Source organism: Bacillus rossius, chromosome 7 (genome assembly GCF_032445375.1).
Source record: "Bacillus rossius redtenbacheri isolate Brsri chromosome 7, Brsri_v3, whole genome shotgun sequence".
NCBI lineage: Eukaryota > Metazoa > Arthropoda > Insecta > Phasmatodea > Bacillidae > Bacillus > Bacillus rossius.
Window position 1 is genome coordinate 69,584,604 of NC_086335.1, and position 12,627 is coordinate 69,597,230.

Here is a 12,627-nt window from a genome sequence, read left to right on the forward strand (position 1 = left end):
AAAAAACCGCATGGCGTTCAGTCAGGTGAACGCGGAGGCCAGCGAAAAAGAGCTCTGTCGTCTCGACCATTACGACCAATCCAACGGTCAGACGTTCAACCACTCTCGTACAAAGAGATTCCAACGGGGAGGGGCTACATGCTGTTGCCAAACAAAGTTTACAGGTTCACCCTCTACTGATTGGGGGAAGAGCCATTCTGTCGCGCTGCAGGCGAGAAAACTACAAAGCAACACTCCCGCAGGCGCTTGTCTAAACCTGTTTGAGTTACTCTTTAATTGTGACCTTTAACCAGCACTATTCAATGCTTACAGTCATTCTTTGAAGGATATGCTGTACTATACAGTACTAACGGCCTGGGTGGGCACTGGTTAATGTTTGAAGATATCGTGATCGGAATCAGAATGGGTAAGGAAGCGCAATTCTAAGAGACCTGAAAAATTCGCGGATTCATTTAGTGTTATGCTAAAATTCAAATAATGATACCTTAGTGCTGCTTCTGCCATTGTTTCACTGTTAATCTGGAGGACTGAGGGCCAATTAGAGACCTATCACTCATAGAAGCGTCGAATCACAGGCCCACACAATCCAGATGACTCACAAGTCAGCAGCCAATGAACAGTTGGCATTTGCCAGAGTGTGTAGAGGATATTGGAGTCTATCCTGAACCAGCGATTTTTTCCGGTCTCTAGCTATTGTTTATTTTGCACGTGTCGCACTCGTGTGAAACGAAGCCACACCGGCAGGCATCTCGGAACACGGGAGAGATAGCCCAGCGGGGGGGAAACATGCAGGAAAGTGGCGTCTGGCGCGAGAGACAGGCGCTCAGCCACTTCCTGTGTACGCCCGCGCGCGTGGCTTTCACTGAGCGCCGGTGCTTTCTCCGCGGGCAGCGCTCCTAGCGGCGGCCGCCAGCAACACCTCGAGAGACCAGATATCTCGTACTTCAGCAATGTCCTTATTCCCAGGGGGGAATCCTCCTTTTCTCAGACGAGAGAGCCAACCGCCCGATCGTGCATCTTCGGTTTTTTTTTGTTCATTGTAAATAAATATGGCGGTGTTGATAAAAGGATACTAATGGTCAATTAGGTTAGGTTAGCTACATTATAAATACTTTAAAACATTGTAGACGGTTGATTTGGTTAGGATAGCTACATTGAAGATACGGGAAAAAACATGAACTTCGGGGAACTTCGGTTTTGGCTCTCTCTCGTCTGTGAAAAAAGACATCCCGTTCCAGGGTCACGTACAATATAATCCACGCGCCTTTACTTCTAAGACATCCGATAATATGTGGACCATAGTATGCAACTGTTTTAGTACTGAATAGTACACATTTACCGAATATATTTGTCTGCATTCAAGTCATTTCAATAAATTAAAAAAAAAATTAGGATACAAAAGATCAAATCTTTTCACCAAAAGTACGCCCAAATCAATTTTTGACGTGATAACGTCTTATAAATCGATGAACGCCGGCTGCATGCACGAAAAAAAGCATGACTCATTTGTCACGTTCCGCCTGAGCCGAGCGTGCAAGAACCGGCCAACCACCGTGCGAGAAAATCTTCTATAATATCAAACAGGTTAAGGCGGGCCTTTTAAAAGCAGCAATTAAAAATATCACGTAAAATGTTTACCTAAAAATTAACTGTATACCAATGATTTTGAGCAAATATCTCTTTATATGATTAACTAGACTTGATCTAGTTATGCTATGAACCCACTTAATCTCCTTTCGATTTCATTAAACCTTGTCAAGTTGGTGTTGCACATTGCAAGAATGTGATGGTAGAGACAGTAAGGAGGATGAAAACTAGTAAGTGTTGCATACAAGAATCAGGTTTAGCAGGAAAAAGTATAGAGAGAGGATGCAGATGTAAAATATATACATCGTCGTGGTCTTTTGAAAGAAATAGAGTTAGAAGAGGCTGCAGAAAATTTTTTATATTCGCACCACACAGTGGGACGTGCTGTTGAGAGATAGGATGAGCATCACAGGCTATAAAAGGGTTGAAGGTTAGTCAAGGCAAGGCAGCAGACTGGTGCTGGTGTTAAGACAGCAATGATTAGTGGGACAGACTATAGAAGGGTTGAAGTCTAAGCGAGGCGGCAGACTGATGCTGGTGTTGAGACAGCAATGACGAGTGGGACAGGCTATAGAAGGGTTGAAGTCTAGGCGAAGCAGCAGATAAGACAGCAGTGACGCGTGGGACAGGCTATAGAAAAGTTGAAGGCTAGGCGAAGCAGCAGACAAGTGTTGGTGTTGAAGCCAGATCCTGGTCGCCAAGAGGAATATAAAAGCAGCTCCCGGCCCGCAGCTGTTCCCATACATACGTAATGACGCGCTTGTTTACCGACACTCGTCTATCTCACGGCGTCTGGCCTCGGCTGCCGGATACCCCCCTCCCCCTGCCCCACTCGCGCGTCACAGGAGATCTGTCTTCCCCGCGGGACACGGAAACCTAACGGATCTTTTCCGAAAACAACTACGACTGCGAATTAATATTCAGCATATATCAGTACGGACGTGTGCTGTTCGCCAAAAAGTGTTTAAGACTAGCTGAGTGTTAGAACACACTAGCATTGTCTGTGTTTCTTCATTGATTTTCCTTCACTTACATGTCTACTGTTAGAACACCAATCACAGTGATTCGCTCAGTGACTCGGTCAAATAAGGAAATGTCTTCTCTTTCAGACGGCCGACATAATTGCATGGAGGAAACCGCTGGTTACTGCAGTCTAATGGGCGGTAATATTTTTTTGCTAGAAAATAAAAACCTGCCATTAGTTATCAGTAAAGACGACAAAAAAATTTGCGATTCCATTTCGCGATAAGCTATAATCCAAACTCACGTATGTTGTGCTGATTGCTCGGTACTTCTTATTAAACCACTGTTCTAACCAGTGGCTTGATCAGTACTTGTACGTGTTGAGTGATTCCGCAGCTGAGCACAGCATTAGTGGCTTGCACGATTTTGCTAATTTGTGGTTTTTGCTGCTGTTGTTTTGCTACCGTTGAGTTTTCCTGCAGAACTTGTACTCGTATGTGGATATATCTTACTTTCATTCTAGCTGTCAAGATGTTTTTAGTTTGAAACAATCGTAAGCAAAGTTTATTCTGGTGCAGCTACCAGCCAGACTGCCTACTGGTTTGAATTTGAAAAGGTCCGACCTATAAACAAAAAGGTTAAAGGTGAATTGATTTGTGGAGCGTCGACCTTCTGTAGTCACAACACATACGATAACCAACATTGTGGTTCTCCAAACACCAAGTCGATGAAAGCCCTGATGGTTCTTACAAGGAAAACCTAATTCAACCTGTTTCCTCTAAGAAAATTCTCAATGGAATTTTTATTCCTTTTTTTTTTGTGTGTTACGTAGTGTTCTTTGTGTCATCTTGAATAAATCATTTTGTTTCTTTTTTGTTCATCTTTTCTTTGTCGTTAATTGTCTGTTAATAAACTGTAATTTATTTTTGTAATTCTCCAGATAAAATCGTTGTAAAAAAACTGCTAAAAACGTTTTTTGAAAGTCATTACATAAAAAAGAGTATATTGTTAAAATAAATTCACGTGGGATGTAGAGGCGTAAACATGACGCTAGGTTAACAGTATATTTTGTAGTGTATATCAGGCGTGTGTTAGAAAATATAAAATAAGTTACTTGCAGCACCAAAATAAAATGTTTGAGCAATAAAGTAAAAAAAAAAGTTTAAAAACTGTACAGCGCACGGATTCATCATTATTTCAAAATAATCCCGCTTTATTTACAAGAACTAAAGGCCCAGGCTACCAACCAAACATATCAGTTGGTCGTATGTATGAGAACACGAAGAATACAACAACAAAACGTTTTATTCAACAAGTACAGTTAGAAACATCCTGTAAAGACACGCAGATGCAGATTTTTCAACAAAGAATTAACTTGAAATAAACAAAGAGTTCTTTATGATCTCATATTACTAGATCTTCGTAGTAACTACACATGATTCCGACTTCGAGTTGAGTGTTTCGTTGTAAACAGGGTAAACACAAGCGTGGGAGGAAAAAATCTATCTCTCCTCTCTCTCTCTCTCTCTCTCTCTCTCTCTATATATATATATATATATATATATACATACACATATATATATATACATATATATGTATATATATACATATATATACATATATATATGTATATATACATATATATATGTAAATTTTTGACTTGATAACGTCTTATAAATCGGTGAACGCCGGCTGCACGCACGAAAAATTGTCACGTTCCGCCTGAGCCGAGCGTGCAAGAAGAGACCAACCACCGTGCGAGAAAATCTTCTATAATATCAAACAGGTTTAGGCGGGATTTTTAACTAATTGTTCGCGATTATATTTAAACAAATTATTTAAATTAAATTTTTCGAAAAAAACTGTAAATAATATTTGAAAAATAAAAAAATAAAAAGTATGCAATTTTTCATTAATTGTTATCTTATGACGTTATCACGTAAAATTATCGTCCGTAAACCGACTTTACAGACAACCCCCTTTTCTTTTCTTTTCTTTTAGTATACTCAACAAGATTCTGAATGTTTTGTCAATATAAAAAAAAAAAGATTTTTATTGTTTATTCGTTTCGAAAACTACGTTAGCTCGGTTCCGTAAATTGACGTTTGAGATATCCGTGGGTGACTTGAAAGCAGCGCTACTCGCGACTGTAATGGTTGACAGAGCGGCGAGGCAGACGGACAGATCATGACGTGACACCCCCCCCCCCTCCCGCGCGAGGGTCACGTGTTCACGTCAACAACCAGCGCCGCCTTCCTGTCTCTGCCGATACCAGCTATGCTGCATCTTTAGAGCTCGGGATGCAACCACTAGTCTGGTTGGCTGAGTGGGGTGAGGGGTGAAGGTATGCTGGGATGGGTAGCCTCAGTCTCTGGACATAGCTGGACCTCCAACACCTCTCCTGTTACACGTATCCACGCCCGTGGGGCCCCCAGGCCGGCAGGGCCTAACGGCTACGAGGGCCGGGTTAACAATCCCTTTGACATTCGTGTCTCTGCCGATAGTCCAGCTGTTCGCATGCTCTAGCCTTTTATTCTTACATATTTGATACTGAAGATTTGCCTTCCTTCGTTAAAGCAGAGTGTCTACGGACAGTGTTATTACAGTTATTTCCAAAACTACTTCAGCAAACCAGGTCTCAGTCAGCAATTAGAGAGTTTCTCCCCCATAGCATTGAATATATATAACTTATAGAAGTCGCGAGGGGATAGGATTTATTATTCCAATTTTCGGATCCAAAACTGTGGTAGTTGTTAGCTCCGCCGCTAGACAGCTCTTCTTTCCACAAGAGGGTGCTCGTAGTTACCAGCTTCCACGCTAGAGCGCTGTAGCGTCGCTTTTGTCAAGGTCATGCGCGTAATTCTCTGTCTCACTCTATCGAGAGGCGGTGCCTTTTGTTGAAATCCGAGCGCTCAGATACGGGCGGGCGCAACTGAAATGGAGAAGTACGGCCACCGAAAAAAAAAAGTGCGGTTAAAAGATGCCAACATCAAAATTTAAGTTTTAATTATAAGAAAACTACAGAAATTTCTTAAACGTAATAACGTAAAAAAAAATACTGACATTCGTAGTTCAGAATTTATAAAATGTTGTGTTAACGGAGTGGCGCATTGAGTAAAATGGCAAAACATAATTTGGAATAATTCTTGACGTTGAATGATTTTGGTAGCTATGAAACAACTATGGCTGCGATGACTGTTCAAACGCGTGCACGTGTTGTTATTAGTAACTGAAACTAATGGTATGATGTCATACTTTGTGGCTATGCAGTTTATAATTTTTTTTAACATAAGATGAAGCATTTTTACATAATGTTTTGGTTGTTTCGTAATTCAAAATAAATAATTTTAAACGTTATATGGTGAATATTCCCAGTAACGAATGACCACTAAAAAAATCAATTTTGCCAACATAGATCTGAAAAGTTAACGATTTACTATGTTAAGTTGCTTATAAATAACGCACATTTCCCGGATCTCCAAAGAAAATAAGAGTTTTTGTTATAGCATTGAGTTGCCACTCTTTATATTCCTTGCTTTGAGGTTAGATACACAAGTTATGCTCGTAAAAACGATGCGCAAGTATTTTGAATACAAATATATTTTCTTTTAATAACCGAAAGGTAAATATTATTTCCATGAAATATAATACAATTATTTAAACACAGACAACATATCAGAGCTATTTTTTGTTTATTATTCCATCTGGCGTGATAAATATTATATTTTAAAAACAGTTTGTGGATTTTTATTATAAAATAAATATTTATTTATGACATCAATTTAAGTTGTTCAAAAAATTCACTTTGGTATGAATTCAACCAAATTCATGTTATTCAGGGCAGAAAATTATAAACTTCCAAAAAAGATTATCTACATTGCTGTTTTGTGTAAATCTGTGAACGGACTTAGTAAGTGATATATTTATAATTCCTCATTTTAGCAACCCATTTTAACACAAGAGATAAAGGATTTTATACTAAAAATTATTATGTTAAACCATTAATTAGCAGGAAACATTTATGAATAATCTATTTAAATTTGCATTTGAACAGTGAATATTATTTTGCAATAATAAATATATTTTATGATCGTATATTACGGATGAAAAGTTTGTATTTCCATCTAATCAGAAGAATTATGACACAGTTAATTAAATTGCTTTACAAGTTTTTATTCACATGAAAATCATTAAAAATTGGTTGGGAAGTTATATAAATATACAAAAACAAATCATTATACATACAATTTTATTATATTAGTGGATTTAAATTAATGGTGTCCCAGTGACTACTGCGAAGAAAAAAAATCTTGCGAAAGGTTTCCTCGTAATTGAAATTCGTCAAAAAAAAAAATCTATCTCTCATTTTTGGTGACATTTTTGACAAGTGGTAGGATGAAATTTGAGACTGGCAAATGAATATTGTGAAGCAATAAACAAAATATCACATTCGTGAACTACAAATATATAGTTGTTTTTATTTTATAGTAAAAGTATATCTAATAACCCGTGGCTTCGCTCACGTAATTTCCGGGTATTGCTGATATTCTACCATTTTAAGAAAAGTATGTAGGTATTAAATTCCAAAGATTTTTGAAGAATTATACACAAAGAACTGTCAAGTATAGAACATATTTAATAAATAAAAATATTTTTACGACTTATTTTTAATTGGTTTAGCGTAAGCCTATTTTAACTTTTATTTAAAATTAAGTACCTACCTTATTTTCTATCTCCCGGTTTAGTGACTTTGAGAATATATTTTTCCTTGATGAAATCTTAACTCTTTTCCATCTGACGAAGAAGCCAATTAAAATATAAACTAAGACTCGCGCACTTATTGTATGTTAAGACTGCCATCGTTTTAAATTACTGTAATTTTTTTAGTTATAGTCATGCTTAGGATAATAACATAATATGCCTTATTACGCATACATTTCAGTATTCATGAAACCAATGCATTTTTATTTGAAATGTAGAGCAGTTAGGCCAGTTACCAAATTTCTTATCTCGCATATTGATTTTTTGGTATGGCTAGTATTACTTAAACTAAATTTTTGAATTTTCACTGATGTACTCTTTTCCCTTTTCTATGTTATTGAGAAAATATAGCAATATACGTAAACCAATTAAACCAAAATCATCCTGAATTTTTATTACCGAAAAAAGTTAAATACAAAAAATTTTTATATGCGTATTTTATTATTGAATTTATATATATCTTGCCAATACTGATTTAGTGGGTTCCATTTTTTTTATTTTTAAAAATAATATCTACCCTGTTTTACTACTTAATAGATAACGTTGAATAAGAGAAGGTTGTTTAAGGTATGTTGATTTTCCTTGCCAATATCTAAAAGTAAATTTGTACAAACGCGAAATATAGTTAAAAATATTTTGAACGGAACACTGACTATTGGCCCAATACAAAGTTTTAATAGCTAATTTTCACTTCACTCGGGTACAGAATCCCATCATTCAGTGATTTCCGTGGCTAGCTTCTTTTGGGATTTCATCATTCTCAAACGACGGTAAAGGAAGCTCCTCTTCAAGGTCGCCTAACGATGCTGATAAGACCTGCCGGGTAATTTGAATCGTTGGTCTTGGATTTTCGAAGGGTTGGTTGTGGGGGGGGGGGGGGGGGGGATGAAGGATGATGTCACGACTGGGCTGGTTAACCTAGTTCTGCCAAATACCACCAGGGGCGTATACGGCCGATACCCAGCGATGAAAGCGATCGCAGCGGCGGAGCTTGGAACTACAACAATTCTTCTGAGAAACCGGACAGAAAATTTAACCTGGGCTCGCGACTTCTATACATTATATATATTCAATGCCCATAGTACCTATGCCAATGCGGCATGGAATATCCCAGAATACTCGTTTTGGCGGTATTACAAACTTTGTTGAGGTGTTGTTATTGTCGAAAAAACTGAGTTGATGTGTTTTAATCGTGCAGACTGCAGACTGCACTGGCTTCCCGTGCTGCCGCACGGATTCCCGATGTCAACCCGTCACGTCACGAAGACGACGGAAAGCGCCCAGTTATATTCCGTCGTGCATTATTCATGAGCGGGGCCCGGACGCAGCGATCGCGGCGGGTGAGACGAGAAGCAACTGGAAAGCGCGAAGTGTTTACGCGCTGCGAGCCAAGCCCGCTGTTTACGCCGCGTCCGGCGCGCTATTTTTAGAACCGCTCGCGCGCGCTTCACGGCCGCTGGAAGTTGGCGGCGCGGCCGCTAGAGCGCAGCACCTCCCAGCGCGCTCCGCGGCGAAGCGGAGCTGCCAAGCGGCGACACTTATCGATACGTAGGGATAGGAAAAATTCGCGGGTTCATTTCGCGACAGGCTAAAATCCATATAGTTACACCTCAGTGCTGCCTCTGCTATTGGCTCACAAATCACCTGGATGACTCTGGGCCAATTAGAAACGCCCGACCAAAGCTTTATCGAATCACAGGCTGCTACGTTGGGACGTCTCACAAGACGGTAGCCAATGGGTGGGTGGCATTTGACCGAGTGTACGTAGAACTATGGAGTTCATCCCGCAGGTCATTGAACCCGCGAATTTTTCCTATCCCTATCGATACGGTATCAACACGAGCTGCATCGAATACTAGCCTGATGACAGGGGCGTAGGAACCGGGGGGGACAGGGGGGACGTGTACCCCTGATCTTTTTGGGTGGAGGGGACTGTCCCCCCCAACTTTTTAGACCATGATATTTTTATTTTATAATATTATTCTGGCCAACTTTATTTGTAATTTCTTCACTCATCAAATTTTATCTTAAGGGGATTGGTGCAGGACAAAAAACAGTCATTCGTCAGAATTTGTTGGAAATGAGCTTAAGTGTTTTATAAATGCTTGTTTATTACTACTGTACGGCCAGCCAGCACGTATATAAGCTAGCGGGTGAGATTTGGCAAGTTAGTGGCGAGAGAGCTTCTGTGAGGGGAGGTTGTCGAATGTTGCAGCTCTGAGGCCTGCCATCTAGCGGGAATCTTTCGAAGGTCTTCCACAATATCGCCTTTCTCTCTTTCTCTCTCTCTCTCTCTCTCTCTCTCTCTCTCTCTCTCTCTCTCTCTCCAACACGGACACCCAACCAGCTCTTATCTTCGCTTCCCATCTCGCCCTATCCTTCATTCTCGGATCAGGTAGCCGCCCTTCCCCGCGTAGACTTTCATGTTACTCCAGGAAACCAAGACAACCTGTGAAAAATTTGTCCAAAGCTGAATTTTTGTACTGTGGTAGAGTTGACTATGCTTGATAACATACCGAAAGTTTACCGCTGAAGACCTTGTGCGTTATCACCGAAAATTTGCATTTAAGTCCTAGGTGACAGCATCAGTCCATTAAAATACTACCCATTTATACAGTTTTTAATTTTGACTGTCCGTAAACTTACCAAAATAATCTAGAAACTGTAATACGCCCATTAATGTTAGAAAAAATTAAAATTTTTAATATTTAAGATATGATATAAAGCGATTAATTCACGACATATATTTATTTTATCTTTGCCACCCAGATAAAAATACGATTTACACCGATTTGAAGAGCCCAATAAGAAAAAATGTCTAAATAAATGTTTTTAATTATACTTTTAGCTTTAAGATAGTATATTTATAAAGAGTCTAGCATAATTAGTTGCCTCATTAAAGCTGCCCGAGCGTTGCAGTGTACTGCGGCCGTACTGATCTTTCACGGCCGGCGGGCTTTGAAACACGCTGCGTACTGCGACACTCAATAAACTTGGTCTTATTTAGGAATTACTTAAAATATATTTAATGCATATGATAGGGTGTATTCATGTTACATCTATTGAGATATACATATTCTTTTTTCTTATATGAATGATTTTTGATACAATAAAATTAACAATAAACAATTTCTGCTTGGAACTTGTAAATAAAAATTCTAGAGGACCTCTATTTTTATATATGTGTGTTCGTATTTTGTTAAAAAATTTTATTATTAAAAAATATTTTAATACCAAAAAATATAATTATTTTTTATTTCTAATACATTATATTATTTTAGATCAGAACTGTGCAAAATTTTAATGTAGCCTATATTATAAAATATATATATTTAATTATATGAAATTAGTTTACTACATAACAATTGAAGAAAACGATACACCGTAAATGTGCTTATTGAGTTTTGTCACTTTTATAACATAATTCGTATGATAATATTATTTTTTTCCAGAAAATAAATAAAACATAAGTTGTGTTGTAAAATGTATTGATAGAATTACATATTTAGTATTTTTTTTCTAAGTTAATTCATTGGAGTGCTGCGCCTAGCTTACTTCGTTGAATTGCTAGTGGCAAAGAGCGCTGGTGGATGTTTTTGCAAGAGTTTGACCGTATTTTATGACCCCAGCTGTGAGAGGGTGTTCGTCCCAGAAATCTTAACGGTCAAGGAAAATAGCCTTTCTCTGTAGTCACGTACGGGTCTGCTACTCGCGTAATATCGTCAGTTTATCACAACTTTCCGGGAAGTTCTATTGTTATTTATTTATAATTTAGAAATTAAAGAGTCGATCATACTAACATTTTTAACTAAGCAAATCGCATCCTGGAAGATTTTTATCTACGTAAGCAGCAAAAATCACATGCAGTTAGGAAACTTTTATTCTTTCAGAGTAAAATTCAGTCTGGAATTACCATACATTAAAAACCTTAGTTTTCTGGAGCAAAAAACGTCCCAGCACGAGCGACTTTAACACTGCTGTACACACACACTACGCAGCTTGAAATACATCAGTGGTCAGACTATTGTACCAGACACTCAAAATATACACATTAAAACCTTTAAAAAAAACACACAGACAATATTTATGAAGTGATTTTGACGCTACACTCAACATATTTATGTAACATGTAGTCAAATTTCTAGAAAAAAAATATATTTCTTACCTTTTATGATTAAAATTACCAATTTAATAATAGGACGTTTAAACATTGAGGTGTTTATCACAGTTTCCATGTAGGACATTCTTTTATATTACTTTGGTGCCATAATGAGAACCGGCTTAAAAAAGTATTAAAGTTATTAAATTTACGAAACATTTTTGTGGATCATTGTAGAAATTATCATTAAGGACTCAACTGCTCATTATTGGTGTGATCACAAGGTTTCATCAGTAAACTTTTGACGTGTTACTAAGAAATGTTCATTCTACTACTGTACAAAATTTTTGCTTTGGGATAATTTTCCATGTATTAAAAATGTTTGTTTCTTAACAGCGAAATTCGTCCCGACCCGAGCCTACTTCGACAACCTCGCAGTAGTATACACTACGCGGCTCGGATCGCTTTAGTGGTCAGACTAATTGTATGAGACACTTAAAAAATATACCAATTTAAAGATGAATAAATATGCAACAACGTTTACTTTAAGCGATTTCCACGTTGGGCTCTTTAAGTTTATGTAAGATGTATTTATATTTCCTTAAAATTGAATGAAAGTGAATTCGTTAACTTTAATGATTTAAAAGGTATATTTTATAGAAACATGTTAAAACTTTGTGCTTTTTATCACTATCCTCAGATAGGGCAATGTTTCTAGATTATTTTGGGTTCCATACTGACGGTCTACTCCATAAAGTGCATTTGCAATATCCATTATTGTGGATCGTTGCATAAAATTGTCATTTTGGACTTAACTGCCCGTTTTTGGTGTGACGCACAAGGTTTGCGGCAGTACTTAAACTTTTGACGTGTTACTAAGAATTTTCATTCTACTACTGTACAAATTTTCGGCTTTGGGATAATTTTCCATGTATTAAAAACCTTTGTTTCTTCACAGCGAAATTCGTCCAGACCCGAGCCTACTTCGGCAACCTCGCAGTAGTATACACTACGCGGCTCGGATCGCTTTAGTGGTCAGACACATTGTACCAGGCTCTCAACAAATAAACTAATTTAAAATTTAAGAATTAAATCATGATCGTAAAATGGCTGCCATGGTGATTTGCGAATTTATGGAGAAATAAAAGCAGTTAAAATCTTATGTAGTTTCCAAGAGACATTATTACATCACCAATCATCTAAAGTAACAGGTTTAC